Genomic DNA, 22,674 nt, shown 5'->3' on the forward strand with positions numbered 1-22,674 from the left:
TAGGCTGCATAGCATGTATGAGCGAGCCATCTGATGGACGGAAGAATTGCGGTTTTAATTCCGCATAAATTCTACAGGAGGAGCACGTTCTTTTCACATTTTCTGTAGAAAATGGGAGATTTTTAGATCGCACAAAGTGCAACATATGGGTAACGCCAGGATGGCATAAGTCAGTATGAAGATCCGCCAGAGTCGAAGTTGACATAGAAGAGCAGAATGCCCGTGTGAGGGTATCCGGGGCCACATTCTCTTTGCCGGGTCGATAATATATGGTGTATCCAAAGGCGGCCAATTCCATCCTCCAGAGTTGTATTTTGTTATTCTTGATCTTAGTGCGTTTCCGGTTATCCAGAATAAAGGCCACGGAGCGCTGATCGGTTATAAGTGTGAAATGGCGACGAGCGAGAAAATAACTCCATTTACGTACCGCTTCGATGATGGCCGTAGCCTCCTTTTGACAGGAGAATAAAGGAGCTCGCTACCCTGCAAAGTTCTGGACAGAAATGCATCGGGTCGACCACCTTGATTCAAGGTAGCAGAGATTGCCCCAACGATGCATCGCACTCAACCACGAAAGGAAGATTTTCATTAATGGAACGAAGTGTGGCTTTTTCCAGTTGTCGCTTGAGGAGGTTGAAAGCTGAAATAGCTGTTGCCTCTAATGGAAATGACTGCGTGAAGCAGGGGCTGGATCTTGTCGGAGAAGTGGGGTATCCATTTCGCATAATAGGCGAACATGCCGAGTGCCCGACGAAGAGAGCCGAGATTCGTAGGGGGAGGGAGCTCCTGAAGCGGACGAAATCACTCCGGATCCAGTTTGATGACACCGTTGCCCACCCAGTAGCCAAGGATGTTGACTGATGGTACTGATTTCACAGATTTGGACTCATTTAAGGTTAAGTTGCGACGACGGAGAACGTCAACAAATTTCTGGAGGTTGGCATCATGCTCCTTCTGGTCATGACCAGCAATGGTGATATTATCCAGATATGGAAAAGTGTCCGTTAAGTTCTCCTGTTTGACTAGGCTATCCATTGCCCGTTGAAAGACGGCCACCCCATTGGTGACCCCAAATGGAAGACGACAAAACTGCTAAAGCCGACCATTGGCCTCAAAGGCCGTATACTTCTTGTCAGAGTCCTTTAACGGCACTTGATGATATGCGCTCTTTAAATCAAAAGTTGAAAATACCTTGTATTTGGCAAGGTTATTGACCATGTCATCAATGCGTGGTAGTGGGTAGGTATCCAGGTCGGTATACTGGTTAATAGTTTGCGAGTAATCGATGCAAAGACGTTTCTTGTGTTGCTTCAGAGAACTTTTAACAACGACGACTTGAGCCCGCCAGGAAAATGAACATGGCTCAATGATACCGTCAGCTAGAAGGCGAGAGATTTCTGTCTCGATAAAGGATCGATCATCTTGGCTGAAACATCGTGATTTAGTGACTATGGGCTTACATCGGGGGGAAAGATTGGCAAACAAGGAGGGCTCGTCGAGCGAAGCCGGCGAAAGCGCACAAAATGGTACTTTGGAAATAGTAAGTTCCGGCTTTGACCCTCCAAACTCGAATGTGAGTCTTTTGTGTTGTTTCTGGAACTCCTGTCCCAGGAGCACATCACTGCATAGGTTCTTGAGCACCCCGAGCCAGGTGGAGAAATAAGTGTGGCCATTGAGAATAAGGTCGACAAGACAAAAGCCGGAAGAATTGGTGGTCAGTGTCGTCAGAGCCATTGCAATTTACCTGTCTGAGGGGTAAATACGCAGTTTTAACTTACTAACAGCCCGCTCACTAATGAAGCTGTCAGAGCTGCATGAGTCGATTAGTGCACTCAAAATGTGTCCATTTACCAAAACCTTTGAGGCTGCATCGGACAGACTTTGGGAAAAAACAGCTGTGATGGGAGGAGTGGCAGTTTTACCCTTGACAGCTGTACCCTTAGTAGTGGTTCTTGGGGGAGGAGCAGTTTTATAGATTGCAGCTGTAACCTTAGTAGTGGCTCTTGGGGGAGGAGCAGTTTTATAGATAGTAGCTGCAAAACTAACAGGAGCTCTCAACCAGTATACCTTAGAAAAGTGGCCTTTCTTACTAACAGCGGCTCTTGACTGGCATACCTTAGAAAAGTGACCTTTCTTGCTGCAATGATTGCAGGTTACATTACGAGCAGGAAAAAAAATTCCTATAATGGAACGCACCTCCACAGAAGAAACACTTCCTTCCAGATTGCCAAGATGCCGCTAGGGCGGGGTCATCATCAGTGTAGGTTTCTAGGGTAGGGTTGGCATCAGCCGGGTTGGAGTCATCATCCATGAGGGCTTCCGCCTGAGGCCTATCGAAAGAGTCACTAAAAGTGATAGCAGCAGCCCGTGCACGTGGTGAAACATAGGTGTCTGCATTCCTCTTTGCTAAGTCCAGAGAACATGCCTGGTCATAGGCAGCCTGTAACTTGAGGGTTTTATTCTCCAACAGACGCTGACGTATGAAGGGAGACGCAATCCCATTAATAAAGGAATCACTCCTCCTGGTACTGCTCAGCTGTAACAGCTTTAAGATTACAATCCTTGCTGAGCCTACGAAGTTTCTGAAGGAATTCGTCAAATGATTCCCTGGGTTGTTGTCAAGTTGTGGCCAGTAGATGCCGAGCCAAAATTTCATTTGGGGACTTGAAATATAGCTGCTGTAGTATTTGGATAGCGGCGTCATAGTCTACACAGTCTTCGATATAATCAAACACATGAGGGGATACATTATTAACATTAAATAACACCACAATATACAAAGTCCCACGACCATATCAAAAAAAAAATCACTTCAATTAAACTACTTTTAACCAGAACCCGAAAACTTCTTCAACAAACAAGTAATACCAGTTCTAATTTATCAGGAACATTTTCACCACACACCCTGAGGAAGTTGCTGAAAGTACGATACCAGTGTTTCCATACCTTAGCAGCTGTAAGTGAATTCGGGTCCAGGTCGAGACGGGCGGGTCTGAGTAGTTTCTCCAAGATGGATCGATTACTTGCCTGAGTTCCCTGCTATGGTTCGAGTCGTAGCTGGCTGTTCCCAAAATCACCCAAAGCGTGGAGTCGATATCAAGTTGATTAAATTGTCGTAATAAAACTCACTACTCACTTGGTTTGAGCATAAAGCAAGACTTTAATCAACTTGTTTCAGAACATGGAGGTCTAGTTGTACTTCACTAGTTCCTTGTCTTACAAAATGTCCCTGCCAAGCTGGGGCCGATGCCTGAGTATTTATACTCCTTGGATGGCGCCACCAGCTGGCCGTCCAGTGTTATTTCACGAGTAGTTTCTTGATGAATGATTAGATTTATAACACCTACTATTTTCTCCACTATCTTACATAAGCTGTACTTAATTTAGGATATTTGTACAAATCAACTAAACCTTTCCACTGCGCATGTACTTCTGTTTCTGTTGTGGTGATACTTCAATATCATCCAGATCATTAAAGTCACTAAGCGCACATTTAGATCTGATGGTGCAGCTGCGGAATGATGCACGAATTCCTCAGTAATGAGCATAACAAGGCTTTAACAAGCAAAAGTTAGCTTTATTTCTGCTGTTTGCTAACCCAAGTTGGCTTGGTTAGAATCATCAGAGTTGTGCTAACTACAGTGGGATAGTTAGTTAAAGATTTCTACCTGCATTACAACATTCTTTGTCTTTTCAGTAAAATTCTTCTTCTTCTTAGGCAGTCCCTCGGAACTGAGGATGACTTGCTTCCACTTTAAAAATATGAATTCTCAGGTGACTGATGAGTCCAATGCAGGACCTACAGTCTCTGTCACAGGTGGGGCAGATGGTGGTTGAAGGGGCGGGTGGGTGGGGTGCTTGGGTTGACGTGCGCTCCTTGCACTGCCTGCACTTGGCTTCTGCTTGCTCCCAGCGAAGAGACTCGAGGTATTCGGTGCCTTCCCGGATGCTTCTCCTCCACTTTGTGCGGTCTTGGGCCAGGGATTCCCAGGTGTTGGTGGGGATGTTACACTTTTTCAAGGAGGCTTTGAGGGTGTCCTTGAAGCGTTTCCTCTGCCCACCTGGGGCTCTCTTGCCGTGCCAGAGCTCCGAGTAGAGCGCTTGTTTTGGGAGTCTCGTATCGGGCATGCGGACAATGTGACCCGTCCATCGAAGCTGATCGAGCGTGGTCAAAGCTTCGATGCTGGGGATGTTGGCCTGAGCAAGAACACTGATGTTGGTGTGCCAATCCTGCCAATGGATTTGCAGGATCTTGCGGAGGTAGCATTGGTGGTACCTCTCCAGTGCTTTGAGGTGCCTGCTGTACATGGTCCATGTCTCTGAGGCATACATCATGGCGGGTATCACTGCTGCTCTGTAGACCATGAGTTTAGTGCCGGGTTTGAGGTCCTGGTTTTCAAACACTCTCTTCCTCAGGTGACCGAAGACTGCACTGGCACACTGAAGGTGGTGTTGCACTACATCGTCGACATCTGCCCTGGTTGACAGTAGGCTCCCGAGGTATGGAAAGTGGTCCACGTTGTCCAAGGCCTTGTCGTGGATTTTGATAATCGGGGAGCAGTATTGTGTGGTGGGGGCAGGTTAGTAGAGGACTTTTGTCTTACGGATGTTTAGTGTAAGGCCCATGCTCTCGTACGCTTCGGTGAAGGTGTTGATGATGGTTTGGAGTTCGACCTCCAAGTGAGCGCAGACGCAAGCGTCATCTGCATACTGTAATTCAACAACAGAGGATGGGATGACTTTGGATCTGGACTGGAGGCAATGGAGGTTGAACAGTTTCCCGTTTGTTCTGTAAATTAGCTCCACTCCAGTGGGGAGCTTACTGAGGGTGAGATGGAGCATTGCAGCAAGGAAGATCGAGAAGAGTGTTGGTGCGATGACACAGCCTTGCTTGACCCCAGTTCGGACATGAATTGGGTCTGTGGTGGAACCGTTGGTCAGGATCATGGCTTGCATGAATTATGTGAAATTCATTTTAGTGAACAGAAGAAAGTCATTGGTTATCAATCAAATTCTTTTCAAATTTGAGCTACTCGGTAATTATGTCAAAATATATCATGAAGACTTCCTTGAAATTGTTCCATATTTAGCTGGTATCTCCTTTGTATGTCCTCCATAGTTCGACATGTTATTTGAACAGCTGTCCAAATGTGTCAGTCAAAGGCCCCCTGCCATTTCTTGCCGTCAAAAATGCCCCTCAACTCTCTTATTTACAGCTGCTCTTGGGGATCTGTTCCCAGTTAATCTTCAAATTCAGGAATGTTCCCTTCACCACATGGAAGAAAATACGTATGATCTGTCTCATTTCCACTACTATTTGTGACCCCTGTAGTACAAAATTTGCTAAATGGCCTTCTTCCATGGTTTCTTTCTGTGTTTGAGAATTTTGCAAGTTTGACCTTTATTTCCCAATTGCCAATTCTAAAAGTTAAGTTCCCAATTCAACTTCCAGTAATAGAGGCATCATTTGTTTCTTTTTGTTCTACATGGCATGGCCGTGCTCTGATAATACAAGATTACAATGCTGTAGTTTCAGCTCAGATGCCCACTTGATATTGTAGGGATCCACTGTCTATCAGTTCTTTTAGGAGATTGATCTTCCTATTATCGTCATCATTTGGCAGCTAGTCTAAAAATAGCTGGTTTGAAAACTTTCCCTGGGGCCTCCAGCCTCTGTGACTCACTTCTAGATTCACAGATGTCAGTTTAACCTCAACCTAACTGTTGAGACTTAGACATAGGGCACTTGACAAATATACTATCAGCACCATCACCTCCAAGTTCCCCTCCAAGTCACACACCATCCTGACATAGAAGTATATCGCCGATCCTTCATCGTCGCTGGGTCAAAATCCTGGAACTCCCTACCTAACAGCACTGTGGGAGTACCTTCACTACACAGACTGCAGTGGTTCAAGAAGGCGGCTCGCCACCACCTTCTCAAGGGCAACTAAGGATGGGCAATAAATGCTGGCCTTGCCTTGCCAGCGACGCCCAGATCTCATAAATGAATAAAAACAAGCTAAAGACATTCTACAAAATTTAGTTTAGTTTACTAGCTTTGACACTTGCCATGCCGATATCTCAATCTACTACCCTTGACGAACTTAGAAGCCACATCTGAATGTCATATCATAGAACTGACAAGTTGTGCACCAGCTTGTAATTTTTAACATTCTGATATTAAAAATGTCACACACAATATAATAAAAGTCAGATTTTAGGCTTTCCTGCAGATTTTGTTTGTCCTTTTCTACTTTTCTAAATGCAGCCAGTTCGCTTCTTTCCTTCCAACTTTTGATTCTTCTTTCTTTTAGACATGAGTTCTTTCTGAAAGCTCTAGGACCAGCTAACTATCTGACAGAAGCGGCTTTGTCAGTAGATCGGATATGCTCACCCTAGTCTTAGAGTCCACTGATCAATCAATATGTAATACTAACATAGAAATTTGAACTCTTTATAAAAGCTGCTTTCACATTGGGTTTAGTGGGATGCTAAGAACCACTGCTCCCAATGTGTGGGCATCACATTGCTGCCAGCAACCCAAAAGTCACAACTTGATTCCATTTCTATAAAAGCTTTTTGTATACAGTAATGCGAATTTATAGAAACACCAATGACATCATAAGTTAGCTTTGCATTTCATTTAATGTTGCAATTCTGATGAAACCTGGTTGTAATATACTTTTGTTTCAAAATAATACTTGTAGAGTCCATTGTTGAGTGTGTACATAACTAAATAATTTTTTTAAAATTCTACTAACTCAATGTTACCAGGGTCTATGTTCTGACTTACTGTCATGTAGTAAGTGAAAGACTAAATGTTAAGGCTACTTTGGGCTGTATTAATGTCACACGACACAGTTGATAAGAACCTAAGAACATACGAATTAGGAGCAGGAGTAGACGAAACGACCCTTCGAGCCTGCTCTGCCATTCAATAACACCATGGCTGATCTTTGACCTCAACTCCACTTTCCTGCCCAATCCCCATATCCCTTGATTCCCCTAGAGTCCAAAAATCTATATCTCAGCCTTGAAAATACTCAATGACTCAGCATCCACAGCCCTTTGGGGTAGAGAATTCCAAAGATTCACAACCCTCTGAGTGAAGAAATTCCTCCTCATCTCAGTCTTAAAAGGCTTCTCCTTATCCGGAGATTATGCCCCCTAGTTCCAGACTCTCCAGCCAGGGGAAACAACCTCTCAGCATTTACCCTGTCAATCCCCCTCAGAATCTTGTAGTTTCAACGAGGTCAGCTCTCATTCTTCTAAACTCCCGAGAGCATAGGCCCAATCTACTCAATCTCTCCATATAGGAGAGCCCTCTCACCCCAGGGATCAATCTAGTGATGTGAATGTAACATAGAAATCAATGTTTTATCCAGGCAGACTATTTCAGCAGTTATAGGGCCGGTGTAATTAAGTGAAGTAGCACTGCAAATTCTGCATCTTGAAATCATGAACGGTACCAACAATATGTAACATACCAAAAAAAATAAACGCCCCTTGTACTTGGGTTGGTGCTTATATGGTGACTCACATACATGTTTGCAATCACTGTTCTGGTGTCTGCTACATTGGGGTGCTTGTTGTTTGTGGTGGTTTGTGCTGTGTGTTCTTGGACTCCAGGTGATCAGGAGAAGGTAAGTAAGAAAATCAATGGATGGACTACATGCAGTGGATGGTCACAGAGAGTGCAAATTGGCAGCCTGTATCCCTTTCACTAATGTTATAATTCATTATTATTCATGCATCATGTGACATGAGCTTGTGTTTTAAGCCAAGCTGCAGCTAGATTAGTCATTGGTTTTGGAAAAAATGTGAATATATAAGGAAGACACAGCATCGAATAACTAGATACACATGTTGCAGCAAGAAACCAAACTAGAAATGTTGCTGCATAATTACAAGATTGGATGTATAACACTTCTCCAAAAGTATGACTGGGCCATGAGTGGGAGGTGAGGTGACCAGGAATAAATAGTAGAAGTGAGCGTAATACTGATTTCAATCTTGATGAATTTGCGTCAAATGTAATAAATATTCAGTTTGAAACCAGGAACCTCCTTTATTGGTCCAGGAATTTTCCAGGACTTGATCTCGCAGCCCTTCCTGCTTCCTTGTAGCTGGTGCCAAACCTCCCCCACACACTGCAGTAGATTATTTTAATAGAGGCTGCTGAAATTAAAGAACTGGAGGAATGGTTACTCTTAGCACTTTCCAGCCACAGGTTCCAATTGTACACCAACTTTATACATCATGTTTGTGGTTTTAAAAAAGTACATAGGTTACTAACTCTATGGCCCCAATATTTACTTGGGCCATGAAGAGTGCGGGGGAGGATATCTGGACGGGAAACCCGGAAGTATGGATTTCCTGGACGCCCTGCTGAAATTAAAATACTAGTCAGATTTATTGAACAATAAACAGGAAGAATATTAAATGAAAATAGTAGAGGAACAGCAACTACAGACTTTACTATTCCTCCTTGGCATAATTGAAAACAACAAAGGTGCTTCTGCACTGACTCTTACTGAACACTGGACTGAAAGCACAGTCCCTGACTAATATGTGGTGTTTTTTTGTGGATCAATCCACAGCGTTTCTAACATAGAAACATAGAAACATAGAAGATAGGAGCAGGAGTAGGCCATTCTGCCCCTCGAGCCTGTTCCGCCATTTAATGAGATCATGGCTGATCATCCAAATTCAGTACCCTGTCCCTGCTTTCTCCCCATATCCCTTGATCCTTTTAGCCTTAAGAAATATATCTAACGCCTTCTTGAATATATTTAATGAATTGGCCTCAACTGCCTTCTGTGGTAGAGAATTCCACAGGTTCACCACTCTCTGGGTGAAGAAATTCCTCCTCCTCTCAGTCCTAAATGGCTTACCCCTTATCCTTAGACTGTGACCTCTGGTTCTGGACTCCCCTGCCATCGGGAACATCCATCCTGCATCTAGTCTGTCTAGTCCTGTTAGAATTTTATAAGTTTCAATGCGATCCCCTCTCATTCTTCTAAACCTGCTGACCTGTGTTTATCTATGATGGCTTCAGAATGACAGCTGACTGGGAGCAAATCAGCCAGAGATATACCAACATCCTTCAAAGATCTGCGGATGCTGGAAATCTGAAATAAAAACAGAACATTTTGGAAATAGTCAGCAGGTCCAGCAGCATCTGCGGAGAGAGAAAAAGAGTTAACGTTTCAGGTCAATGACTGTACTGGTCTCACTAGACGTACTCCTATCTAGTTATCCAGCCAGCTAAACACTCATTCAAATAATTCCTCGAGAAGCAGGTTGCTGTTTTGAAGCTTTACTTGAATAAGTTTTGTGAAACTGTAAACAAAGACAAAGTATGTTTTGTACATAGAGCTGCGTACTATACATTAGATGTTACATAAGATATAAACATGTTTATGACAACAGAATAGACTAATTGTATAACTAAATAGCACTGAAGCTAAACCTCGGTAGCTAACAGTTAATAACTTCTTATAGACAAAGTATTGTCAAAATACTACACTGACAAGGTTGTTATCATGTTACTAAACAAGGATACTCACAGACATTGCGTCTTGCCTAGCGTATAAGAAGGATGGAACAGGATTGAGAATGCCTCATGTGGCTTTCTTCACAACTCAGCAGGAACTCCCTGGAATACTACTTCCGGGGCAAACAGGAAGAAGGTCAAATAACATACTGCTATACACTAACACTGCTATACAATAACTACCACCAGAGGGTGCTATCTGCATGTAATAAGTCCAGAACACTCCCCGTCTGGGGTCGTTAACGACCCCACATAATCCTAACTCTACTTGTCACTGGAGTCCTCTGGCGACAAAAGAAGGACCACCTCAGAGACAGGCCGAGAGAAGACCTTTCCTGTTCCTTCTTTGACGACTCTCAAGTCCACCTTTCTCACTCTCCTGTCCTGGCTGGGAAGGGACTTCACGATGATAGCCATAGGCCATTCATTCCTTTTTGCCTGACTGTCCTTCATCAAGACAACATCTCCTTCTTTGAGATCTGGCCTCTTGTCCTGCCACTTGCGTCGGCTCTGCAGTGTGTTGAGGTACTCCCGTCGCCACCTGCCCCAAAACGTGTCTGCCAGACTCTGAACCCATTTCCATTCTTCCTTGAAGAGTTCTCTTTTCCGAAACTCTCCTGGAGGACAAGGGGAAACACCTGTCTTCTGGGTCAAAAGCATGGCCGGAGTGAGGATGAGGGGCGATTCCAGGTCTGAAGATACGGGAATGAGGGGCCTTGCATTCATCACGGCAGTGACCTCAGCCATCAGTGTGGTCAAGACTTCATGTGTGAGGCACGACGATCTACCTTGGAGAAGCATGCAGTCGAGGATGCGGCGGGCAATGCCGATCATGCGCTCCCATGCGCCACCCATGTGGGATGAGTGAGGTGGGTTGAATACCCAGGTACATTTCTGCTCTTGGAGATACTTCTCCACACTCTCTGAGCTGGAACTTGATCCATCCATCTTCAGCTCTCTGCAAGCGCAAACAAAGTTTGTGCCGCAATCCGAGCGTATCTGCTTTGCCAGGCCTCTGATTGAGAAAAACCTTCTCAGAGCATTTATGAAGCTGGAGGTGCTCATTGTTTCAATAACTTCAATGTGTACAGCTCTTGTGGACATACATAAGAACATCACCGCCCACCTTTTGCTATTGGCGTGTCCTCCTCTGGTGCGGCGTGAGACCACGTCCCATGGTCCGAAGACATCTACACCTATGTAGGTGAAAGGTGGTGCTACTTGTAGCCGCTCGGCTGGCAGATCTGCCATCTGTTGGTTCTCTGTCGTCCCACGGAGTTTCTTGCAGGTGACACATTTGAAAAGCGTGCCGCTGATACATCTCTTAGCTCCAACCAACCAGAGTCCATCTGCTCTGATGACACCTTCGGTGAAATGTCTGCTCTGGTGCTTCACAGCCTCATGATGATGGCGCACAAGCAGAGTAGCCAGGTGATGACGACCTGGAATGAGGATGGGGTTGGTTTCATTTGTTCCTGGTTGAGACTGCGATATGCATCCCCCAACTCTGAGAAGTCCATCGGTGTCGACGATAGGATGCAGCTTCCATAGACTGCTGTGAGGGGGTAGGTTGCATTTTGCTGCTATGCACTTCAACTCTTCTGAGTAACACTCATGTTGGACGCTCTTCATCACAAGGATTTTGGCTCTCTTGAGCTCCTCTTCAGAGGGACTCTTACGACAGATGTGCCACCCATGGCAGCTACTCTCTTGTGTAGGCTGGGAGAAGGTACGAGCTATGTGGGTTAGGCATGCTACTGTCTTTATGAGAGTGTTCCATTTGGAGAAACGCTCAAAATGTTTGGTGCTCATCAGGTCCTTAGAGATTTGAGTAACATTCGCTGTGACTTGTGGGCGTATCTCGGAGTCAGAAACAGGGTTGAGGAGGTCAAATGACTCATTGAGTTCAGAGGAGTGCTGGGACTGATCCTGAAGAAAAGCAGGTCCTGACAGCCAAGTCGTGCTGCTGAGAAGGGACGCTGTTACAGATCTAGACCCATGGTCAGCTGGGTTCAGGTCTGTGGGGACGTACCTCCACTGGTCGGGGGATGTGGACTGTCGAATACGTTGGACCCTGTTGTTCACATAGACGTAGAACCGTCTACTTTGGTTATGGATGTATCCTAGCACCACTTTGCTGTCTGTATAATACTTGATGCTATCGAACTTCAGATCAATCTCCTCTACTATGAACTCTGCAATCTCAACTGCTAATACTGCTGCGCACAGTTCCAATCTGGGTATGGTGAGGTCTGGCTGGGGTGCCAACTTGGCCTTACCAAAGACGAAGCCGACTTTGCTTTGTCCATCTTGAGTGGTGACCTTCAGATAAGCCACACCTGCAATGGCCTTAGCGGATGCGTCTGCAAAGACACAAAGCTCTTTGAATTGGACATTTGAGGGAGAGAAGGATGTATAGGAGCGAGGTATTTGGATCTCCTGTAAGTCTTGAAGTGAGTCTCTCCATCTGTCCCACTCTGCTTCCATCTCTTCAGGGAGGGGTGAATCCCACTCTTCAACGCGTGTGGAGAGTTCCCTGAGCAGCAGCCTGCCTTGTATCATGACAGGGGCTAAGAAGCCGAGAGGGTTGTATAGGCTGTTGACTGTAGAGAGCACTCCTCTACGTGTGAAGGGTTTCTTGTCATCTAAGGCTTGGAACGTCAACGTGTCTGTTGCTATGTTCCAAGACACTCCTAGGCTATGCTGTAGGGGGAGGTAATCAGTGAAGAGGTCTAGATCCTTGACGTCCTTAGCACGATCTTCAGGGGGAATGCCTCCATCACTGCTGGTCTGTTAGAGGCTATCTTGTGTAGCCTGAGGTTGGATAGTGCAAGTAGTTCCTGGGCTCGTCCGAGGGTACTGATGGCCTCTGCTTCGGCCGGGAATGACTTCAGTGCATCGTCGACGTAGAACTCTCGTTCGATGAACCCTCTCACATCACTGCCAAAGTCATCTTCTTCTTCCTTGGCAGCCCTCCTTAGTCCGTATATGGCGACAGCAGGGGACGGGCTATTCCCGAAGACATGGACACGCATTCTGTAGTCCACAATGTCTCTGCTGGGGTCGTTGTTGCGATACCACAGGAAGCGGAGGGAGTCTCTGTGGTCTTCTCTCACCACAAAGCAGTGAAACATGTGCTGGATATCGGCAGTGATGGTGACGGGCTCTTTCCTGAATCTCATGAGTACCCCCAAGAGGCTGTTGTTGAGATCGGGCCCTGTGAGGAGTACATCATTGAGAGAGACTCCCTGATATGGTGCACTGGAGTCAAACACCACACGGATCTGTTCTGGCTTTTTGGGGTGATAGACTCCGAAGGAGGGGAGGTACCAACACTCTTGGCCTTCCTGGAGTGGAGGAGCTAGCTCTGCATGATCGTTGACAAGCATTTTCTTGACAAATTCTAGGAAGTGTGCTTTCATCTTTGGCTTCTTCTCTAGTGTGCGACGGAGTGAGTTAAGACGATTATAGGCATACTCTCTGTTGTTCGGCAGCCGACATCTGGGGTTCTGGAAGGGTAAGGGTGCAACCCAGCTGTTAGAGCTGTCACGAGAGACCTCATTATCCATAATCTGGAGGAATCTCATGTCATCGATCGATGGAGCAAGTTTGTGTTCATTGGCGGTGCGACAGAAGACTGACTGACCCGGGTTCTCTCCAGTGAGCATCATCCGTGTGCTGTTTGTGGAGATCAGCGCTGGGGGGTTCTGAGGCTGGGCTGTATGATTGAACTTCTCCGTCACTCGGATCTGACTACTGCATGGGGTAAGGTAGCTTGGATGACCATTCTCCAAGATGGGAGTCTTGAGTGTGCTCACCTGAGATGGCTTGTGAGCACCCCTGAGGCACACGTCTCCAACAACGACCCAGCCGAGGTCTAGCCTTTGGGTGAAAGGGGCATCATGCGGACTGTTGATCTGTTTCCTTATCTTATGTACCCTCAGGATGTCCCTTCCCAACAACAGGAGTATCTCTGCGTCTGGATCAAGAGGTGGGATCTCGTCTGCAATGCGTCTCAGATGATGGTGGTGATGAGCTGCATCCGGAGTGGGAATTTCAGAACGGTTGTCGGGAACTTGATTACATTCGATGAGTGTAGGAAGGGGGAGACTAATCTTCCCGTCGGCTGACTCAACAACATAACCACAGGCCCTCCTGCCGGCTGTCTCTGAAAGTCCAGCACACGTCTTCAGCGTGTAAGGCGACGGACTTCCTTTGACCTTGAAGATGTCGAAGAACTCAGATCTTGCTAGAAAACGGTTGCTTTGTTCGTCTAGTGAGGCATACATCTTTTCAGATTCCTGGCGACGTCCTACAGGGTACACATTAACGAGGCATATCTTGGAGCATGCTCTTGCGCTCACTCCTTCTCCACACACCTCGGTGCACTTGGATGTAACCTCCGGATAGGCGGCTCCCTCTCTCTCCCCGCCGTGCTTTGAGGTGGGAGGAGACGACTCTGACTTCCAAGGAGCTGGGCCTGGGTGGAGTGCTGAAATGTGCCGATCACTTTCACATTCTGTGCATTTTGCATCTACCTTGCAGTTCTTGGCGAGATGGTTCGTGGAAGAGCAGCACTTGAAACATATAGATTTATCTTTGAGATACTGTTTGCGGTCTTCCAGGGACATCTCTCTGAAGCCTCTGCACTTCTTTAATGGATGGGGCTTGTTGTGGATGGGGCATTGTTTGCTCATATCCTCAGATTTCTTCTGATCCCTTGTGTTCTCGGTTGAAGACACTTGCATTTTGTGGACAGATATTGGTGTCTTTTCATGTCTGTCAGACTTGTCTCTTCTGGCAAGTGCTGTGTGGGAAGAGAAGAAGTTGAAGCTGGGGTCGGCCCTGGCTTTGGCTTCTCTACTGATGAAGTTGGCAAACACAGAGAATGGAGGGAAGGTAACGTTGTGCTTTAGCTTGAACGCTGACCCAAACGATATCCACTTCTCCTGCAGATTGAATGGAAGCTTCTCAATGATGGGACTTACCCCTCTGGAAGTGTCTAAGTACGATAGGCCAGGTAGGTAGTCGTCCTGCTTTGCGGCTTCGAGTTCCGACAGCAGATCTCCAAGGTCGCGGAGCTTCTGGGGTTCCTTATTTGTCAACTTCGGAAAGTTCTCCAACCTGGCAAAGAGAGCCCTTTCAATGGCTTCAGGCGAGCCGTAGCTTTCTTCCAGCCTCGCCCAAGCCATCATCAACCCAGCTGGCGGATGTCTCACATTGACTGCTTTTATCCTGCGTGCCTGTCCGGCGGACTCTGGGCCGAGCCATTTGATAAGGAGGTCGAGCTCTTCTCCTGCCGACAGGTCTAGGCCCGATATGGCACCGTGGAAGGAGGACTTCCAGGCCCAATAATTCTCTGGTCTATCATCAAACGTGGTTAACCCTGTAGTCACCAGCTGGCTGCGTGCAAGGTATTTGGCAAGGTCGTAGGTGGTGGGGCCTGTGCCATGGTTGCCTTGAGTAGGGGCTCTGTTGGGGGTCTCAAGGAAACGAGAGGGGGTTTGCTGCTGACTTTCTTCAGCGCTCCATTCCTCTGCACGGTGTCCTCTGTTCTGCGGGGGAGGATCCTGTGACTTGGGGCACGCAGTCCATTTTGACCTTGGTTGGTGACATGGGGCATGTTATATGATGTGTTTGAGTCTGTAGAGATGTGTGGGTCTTCATCTCTCTCGTAAACTGTGTGTCGGCTTGGTCGCTCACGTAATCTGTGGTGCGCTGTAGTCGACTCTGACGCGGAACGAGAATTAAAAGTTTGTTAGCTGTCTCAGGATCAGCGTCCACCAAAACTGCCTCCAATACTTGTCATAGAGTCATAGAGTCATAGAGTAATACAGCACGGATAGAGGCCCTTCGGCCCATCGTGTCCGCGCCGGCCATCAAGCCCTGTCTAATCTAATCCCATATTCCAGCATTTGGCCCGTAGCCTTGTATGCTATGGCATTTCAAGTGCACATCCAAATGCTTCTTAAATGTTGTGAGGGTTTCTGCCTCCACAACCCTTTCAGGCAGTGAGTTCCAGACTCCAACCACCCTCTGGGTGAAAAAGTTCTTTCTCAAATCCCCTCTAAACCTCCCGCCCTTTACCTTGAATCTATGCCCCCTAGTTATTGACCCCTCTACTAAGGGAAAAAGCTCCTCAGCATCCATCCTATCTATGCCCCTCATAATTTTGTACACCTCAATCATGTCCCCCCTCAGCCTCCTCTGCTCCAAGGAAAACAAACCCAATCTGCCCAGTCTCTCTTCATAGCTGAAGCGCTCCAGCCCTGGTAACATCCTGGTGAACCTCCTCTGCACCCTCTCTAACGCGATCACATCCTTCCTGTAGTGTGGCGACCAGAACTGCACACAGTATTCCAGCTGTGGCCTAACCAGTGTTTTATACAGCTCCATCATAACCTCCTTGCTCTTATATTCAATGCCTCGGCTAGTGAAGGCAAGTATCCCATATGCCTTTTTTACCACCTTATCCACCTGTTCCGCCGCCTTCAGGGATCTGTGTACTTGCACACCCAGATCCCTCTGACCCTCCATCTTGCCTAGGGTCTTTCCATTCATTGTGTATTCCTTTGCCTTGTTAGTCCCCCCAAAGTGCATCACCTCGCACTTTTCCGGGTTAAATTCCATTTGCCACTGTTCCGCCCATCTGACCAACCCATCTATATCGTCCTGCAGACTGAGGCTACCCTCCTCGCTATTTACCACCCTACCAATTTTTGTATCATCCGCGAACTTACTGATCATACCCTTTACATTCATATCCAAGTCATTAATGTAGACCACAAACAGCAAGGGACCCAGCACCGATCCCTGTGGTACCCCACTGGCCACAGGCTTCCAGTCACAAAAACAACCTTCGACCATCACCCTCTGCCTTCTGCCACTAAGCCAGTTTTGTATCCAATGTGCCAAGGCACCCTGGATTCCATGGGCTCTTACCTTCTTGACCAGTCTCCTGTGCGGGACTTTATCGAAGGCCTTACTGAAATCCATGTATACCACATCCACTGCGTTACCCTCATCCACACACCTAGTCACCCCCTCAAAAAATTCAATCAAATTAGTCAGACATGATCTTCCCTTGACAAAGCCATGTTGACTATCCCTGATTAATCCTTGCCTCTCCAAGTGGAGACAAATTTTGTCCCTCAGGATTTTTTCCAATAATTTTCCTACCACTGATGTTAGGCTCACTGGCCTGTAGTTCCCCGGTTTTTCCCTACTACCCTTCTTGAATAATGGTACTACATTAGCGGTTCTCCAGTCCTCTGGCACATCCCCTGTGGCCAGAGAGGTCCTGAATATATGTGTTAGAGCCCCCGCAATCTCCTCCTTTGTGCCTCAGCTAATGCAGCATCTATCTCTTTTTCTTCCTGCAGAGCGTCTAATGTGGCTTGGAGACGGGCCTGGTCAGCTTGGAGACGGGCCTGTTCAACTTTTATTTCTATTTCTTTGTTGGCATAAGCAGCTCTGGCTTGGGCTGCTTCTAGCCTAGCCCTGCTTTGGCGATGGCCATGCTTACCCTAGAACCAGCTGATGACCATGAACCGGCTGATGACCTAGAACCAGCTGATGATCTGTAGTAACGAGAGCTTATAGACAGATTGTCACATTCTTCAGTTTCATCTAACTGTTTAAGGTCTTCTACTTGCTGAGTAGCGTTTTCGGTATTACCTCCTGCCATGATGATGTGAGGTAAGTGTGGTGTACAAGGTGAAGACTTAAGCTGGCTGTGTTGTGATGGCTTACTCTGCGCCTACATGACGGCCACTTAACTCTGAGTCCTTGCTGCTCCACGTGGAGGATCTCATCTCTTCACACCTAACCGTAATGCTGTCTTTTCACTGTACTGGTCTCGCTAGACGTACTCCTATCTACTTATCCAGCCAGCTAAACACTCATTCAAATAATTCCTCAAGAAGCAGGTTGCTGTTTTGAAGCTTTACTTGAATAAGTTTTGTGAAACTGTAAACAAAGACAAAGTATGTTTTGTACATAGAGCTGAGTACTATACATTAGATGTTACATAAGATATAAACATGTTTATGACAACAGAATAGACTAATTGTATAACTAAATAGCACTGAAGCTAAACCTCGGTAGCTAACAGCTATTAACTTCTTATAGACAAAGTATTGTCAAAATACTACACTGACAAGGTTGTTATCATGTTACTAAACAAGGATACTCACAGACATTGCGTCTTGCCTAGCGTATAAGAAGGATGGAACAGGATTGAGAATGCCTCACAACTCAGCAGGAACTCCCTGGAATACTACTTCCGGGGCAAACAGGAAGAAGGTCAAATAACATACTGCTATACACTAACACTGCTATACAATAACTACTACCAGAGGGTGCTATCTGCATGTAATAAGTCCAGAACAATGACCTTTCATTAGAAGTGATGAACATACATTATATGATATTTGTACTTCAATTGAGTGGCTTGTCCCTTTACTTGGGGAATAAATTAGCCTGTCCTACCTGAGTGCTGCTAGAAGAATCCAACTAATAGTCATTAACAACCGCACCTTGAAAACAATGGAGCAGGCAAACAACTCCAATTTACTACTTATATAGAATTTACAGCATAGAAACAGGCCATTCGGCCCAACAGGTCTATGCCAAAGTTTATGATTCACACAATCCTCCTTCCACTTACTCCTCCCATCAGTATTTAAATTGCATTTGATTTTCCAGGAAGCACCGTTTCAAGTGCTTGAAGCACATGTAAACTTTCTTTAATGATTCGTTTTCAGATTCCAACATGTATTGAAATAATCACACATGGTGAGAACATTTAAAATACATAACGAAATTCTCACTATAGGATTTGGTAATCAATTGCAAGTATTACTAATGCTACTACAACAACAATGACTTGAATTACATGGTGCCTTTAATGTAGAAAAATGTCCCAAGGTGTTTCACAGAAGCAAAGGAAAAAATGGATGCCATGCCAGAGAAGAAGATACTAGGAGGAGTGAGCAAAATTTTGGTCAAAGAGATGGATTTTGAGAAGGGTCTTAAAAGGCGAGGGCGAGAGCGGTACAGGGGGCGATGGTTTTCGTGGGGGGTGGTGGGGGGGGGGATTCCAGAACATGGGGTCTAGGTGATTGAAAGTATAACTGGCAAATGGTGGGGGAAAGGGAGGCCAGAGGCAGAGGAATGGGGGAGGGGAGTTGCAGCACTGGAGCAGAGTACAGAGATAGATAGGGATGAGGCCACGTAGGGATTTACACAGAAGGATAAGAATGATCAACTTGAGACATTGGGGGACAGGGAGCCAATGTAGATCAGTGAGGATAGCAGGGATGGGCGAATGGGCCACACACAGGTATGTCTCCCTAACATCTACATTAGACAATCATCTGGCTATGGTTATAGTGTGTATTAAAAATCTTGTGCTGCTTTTCTTTATGTGAACCTTAGGTCATGAATTTAATCGTGCTGAGGGGGCGGGTTTGGAAGCGGGTCCGCTGTCAAAATGGCAAAGATTGACAGTGGGTAGGAAACCCGCTGTCAACCCGCCTCCACGCGAGTCTCCCAGGTGTCGGGTCTGTCAGCGCAGAACTGACCCGACACCAAGCGGCGTAGGAGACATTTCTGGTACTTAATTGGCTTAAGAGCCAATTTAAGAGGATTTTGAAGCTTACCCTGTAATTTTAGCTTCTCCCCCACTGGTTAACCGCTGTTCGGGGAACACGTCAGCTCAACCTGCCGTGTTTTGAGTCTGTTCTGATGTTTGTGAAAAGCTGACAGCTGCAGAAGTGGTGTAAAGGATGCCATGTTGCAGATGGTGAGTTTCCGAGCAAAGAGAATGTTGGTTACTGCATTTTTAATACATACAGAGATTTCTTTAGGTTATAAGTTTTTTAATCCATCTGTATGTCCAGTACCTCATTGGGAGAACCTCTCTCACCATTGACAGATCACTTCTGTCATCTTACCTGCAGCTGCCTTCTATTGCAGCAACATTGGTGCCAATGAAAAAATCAGACCATGGTCCTCTGAATCCTTCCACGATCAGCACCAACACCAACATCACCAGGCACACCAACATCACCAACCTTCTCTGCCATCACCTGATACTGCACTGGACACAGGGCATCAGTGTAAGAAATCGTGAATTGGAAGAAATAACTTGAGACAATGGGCCAGTAATTCCTGTCCCAACATGTGAGTACAGTCGGGGTACTCACGCGTCTGGCCGGAGGAAATGCCGGTTTTCAGCATGCACAGCGCATGCGGGGAAAACCGGCATTTCCTGTCCTCTGAACGAAGGGGTTCAGAGGCAGAACGCGTGCGACTGCACAGGCAGCGCGTGCGCAGTAAAATTCCTTTTTTTTTCCAAAGTTGCGCGCGTGTAAAGGCCTCCGGTCTTTACGCGTGGAAAAACAAGACGTAAGTATTTAGTTTTTCAGGTAAGTGGGCTTTTTGTACAATGTAGACATTTTTTTCCAGAGGTTTGTTATTTTTAAAGAATTTACAGGATGGTAAGTTTAGTTTTAGACCCTATTTTTAAAAAATTTATTTTTTTCAAAAAATTGATTAATTGTTTAAAACATTAAAAAAAACTTATTTATAGTTATTATAATCAGTGGGATGTTTTTTAAAATTTTATTTAAAGTTAAAGTAGTGTTTTGGCAGCCCATACTTTTCATGAGTTTGACAGCTCTTACTGTCAAACTCATGAATGAGTTTCCCCTCCCCTGATTGGCTGCACAGTGCTCACCTGATCCCAGCCGGCACATCGCACTAACTACGCTGCTGGATCAGGTTAGCACAGCGCGCTGACAGCTGAACCGGGCCTGTGACAGGAAATGCAAGCAGGCCCGGGCTTCAGATGTCGGCGCGCAGGGTGAGTGCAGATCGGGGGCTTGCACGCGCGGCAAGCCCCCGATCTAATTTCAGGGCCATTATAGTCTCTTTAGACTGGTGTTAGAATAACTGGATAAATGCTTAGAATTTGCTGATGTTCTTGGTTCCCTGCAGATGTTATAGCATTCTGCCCCGTGGCAGACTAGCTGTCTGCTGTTTGTGTGTTAGAAAGGTTGTTGACTGTATCTTTGATAATCTACCCTAGGCCCACCCCTAAAAAAAGATTAAAAGAGATAACAAAAGAGATTTTAGCACAGACGGTGAAGGGAAGGGAAGAGCTGTTCACACACACCAGCCGTCTGTCCGATCTGGACCAATACCAGCTGCTTGTCATGGTCATTTGTCTACTATGTCTATCGTGATTGCGTGTTGTACTTAACTTAAACTACCGCTCTTTAATAAAAAGCCTTACAACTCCTAAGACCCTCTGGGTAATCTGTGTGTGACCTGTGATCCGAATCTTACAGTGGTGTCAGAAGTGGGATCACAGAGTTGGGAGTTGCAAGGTTCCGGTTGTGGGAACCGGAGGGACTTGGTCAAATGCACGTTATTGTTGCTTAGACTGCGTATTTTTCTCTCTGAAAGAAGGAAGTGGGAAAGAGCGTATTAAAAAGTAAAACCAGAAATACAATTGCATTGGCATACCACCAGGAACAGTTGATAGATAACCTGAAGGAGGTGAAGCATAAAGTGCAGGAGGGAGACAGAGAAGGAAAAAAATCTAAACTGCAGGCTAACCAATCTGAAAACTCAGCAAAGAAAGGGAAAAAAACAGGGATTTGGAAAGCCAGGAAAAGCTGCCAAGACGCCAATTTAAAAATAGGAAGAAAATAAAAGAGAACTTAAAGTTTTACTGACATGGAAGTTATTAACGTCTGTGCCGAGACAAATAAAACACAAGATTTGCTGTGTGAAAGGAATCTTAAAAAATGCTGTAATTTCAGTTTGTGTGAAAGTGTGTGTTAAAGTGTGGAAGTTTTCCTGACTATGAATATTTAAGAAGTTACAGTATTCCTTTTATCTGAAAATCTGCCTTTAAAAAAAAAAGTCTGTTATGTGTGTTTTAGCTCCACCCACTTCTCTCTGCTAAAAAAAAAAGCATTTAACCCTTTTGTCTTGTCTTGGATTTTGAAAGTTTTAAGAATGTGCGAATAAGATTGTGCACCCAGAATTGGAAAAAAATCTTGGAATTACAATTAAAGTTAAGCTGGTGTGGAAAAACAAAAAATTTGTTTAATAAAAGATTAAGTTTCAGTCTAAGATTTGGAGTTGGAGTTGTGGTTGCTTTGGTGAAATTTTCCAAAGCAGTTTGATTTGATTTGTTTAAATGTGAAAAACTAATTTTTCTCAAGTTGTATAATGCTTTTACAGTCATTTGGAAAGGCTTCTGAAGAAAGGACAGTAAGAAATATGATGGAATTTACTGTTTTCTGCAAGCATGTGCTATTTTGTTTTATTTTATCTGTTCTGTGTTTCATTAATACAGTATTGGTCTGAATTAGATTGGAATTATTAAAGGTAACTAACCTTCTCTTCTTCTTAGGCAGTCCCTCGGAACCGAGGATGACTTGCTTCCACATTAAAAATGAGTTCTCAGGTGACTGATGAGTCCAATGTGGGACCTACAGTCTCTCACAGGTGGGGCAGATGGTGGTTGAAGGGGCGGGTGGGTGGGGTGCTTGGGTTGACGTGCGCTCCTTGCGCTTGGCTTCCGCTTGCTCCCGGCGAAAAAACTCGAGGTGTTCAGCGCCTTCCTGGATGCATCTCCACTTTGTGTGGAATTGTAAAAACATAACTGTCTTTTTCGATCGGGAAAGTTTTTATAAATTTACGTGAAGTGATGCAATTGCGTGCGCCTGACAATGTTTCACGCCACCTTCTTAAAAACCTGCAAAGGAGTTAACCCTTTCCACTGACAGCTGTTTAAGTTCACCAAGCAACAATTTTAGTATTAATGAATGAAATTTAAAGATATCGGACATTATTAAATTTAAGTTTCTTAATTTTATGTTAATATTTCCTCACCTACACAAACTGAAATCTGAATCTTACATCAGCACCTGACAACATTGCTGCCTGGGAGGTCAGCAATGGTATCACCATGGCCAGATTTTCTTCATTTGCTGCTGTAAATCCTGGCTGCCACATGGTGCGCCAGGTTGACACCATCCCACATCAGCACCGTGAAGCATCCCTTTAATGTCCAAGCCATTCCATGCACACTCATC

General features: G+C 45.5%; 1 protein-coding gene across 1 annotated transcript in view; it reads left to right on the forward strand.

Moving 5' to 3' along the window:
- dpep2 (dipeptidase 2) overlaps nucleotides 1–22,674 on the forward strand; it is a 94,264-nt gene that overhangs the window by 33,079 nt on the left and 38,511 nt on the right. The window lies entirely within an intron of this gene.

The sequence above is a fragment of the Somniosus microcephalus genome, chromosome 6 (genome assembly GCF_052327205.1).
Source record: "Somniosus microcephalus isolate GS21.2 chromosome 6, FLI_Smic_1.0, whole genome shotgun sequence".
NCBI lineage: Eukaryota > Metazoa > Chordata > Chondrichthyes > Squaliformes > Somniosidae > Somniosus > Somniosus microcephalus.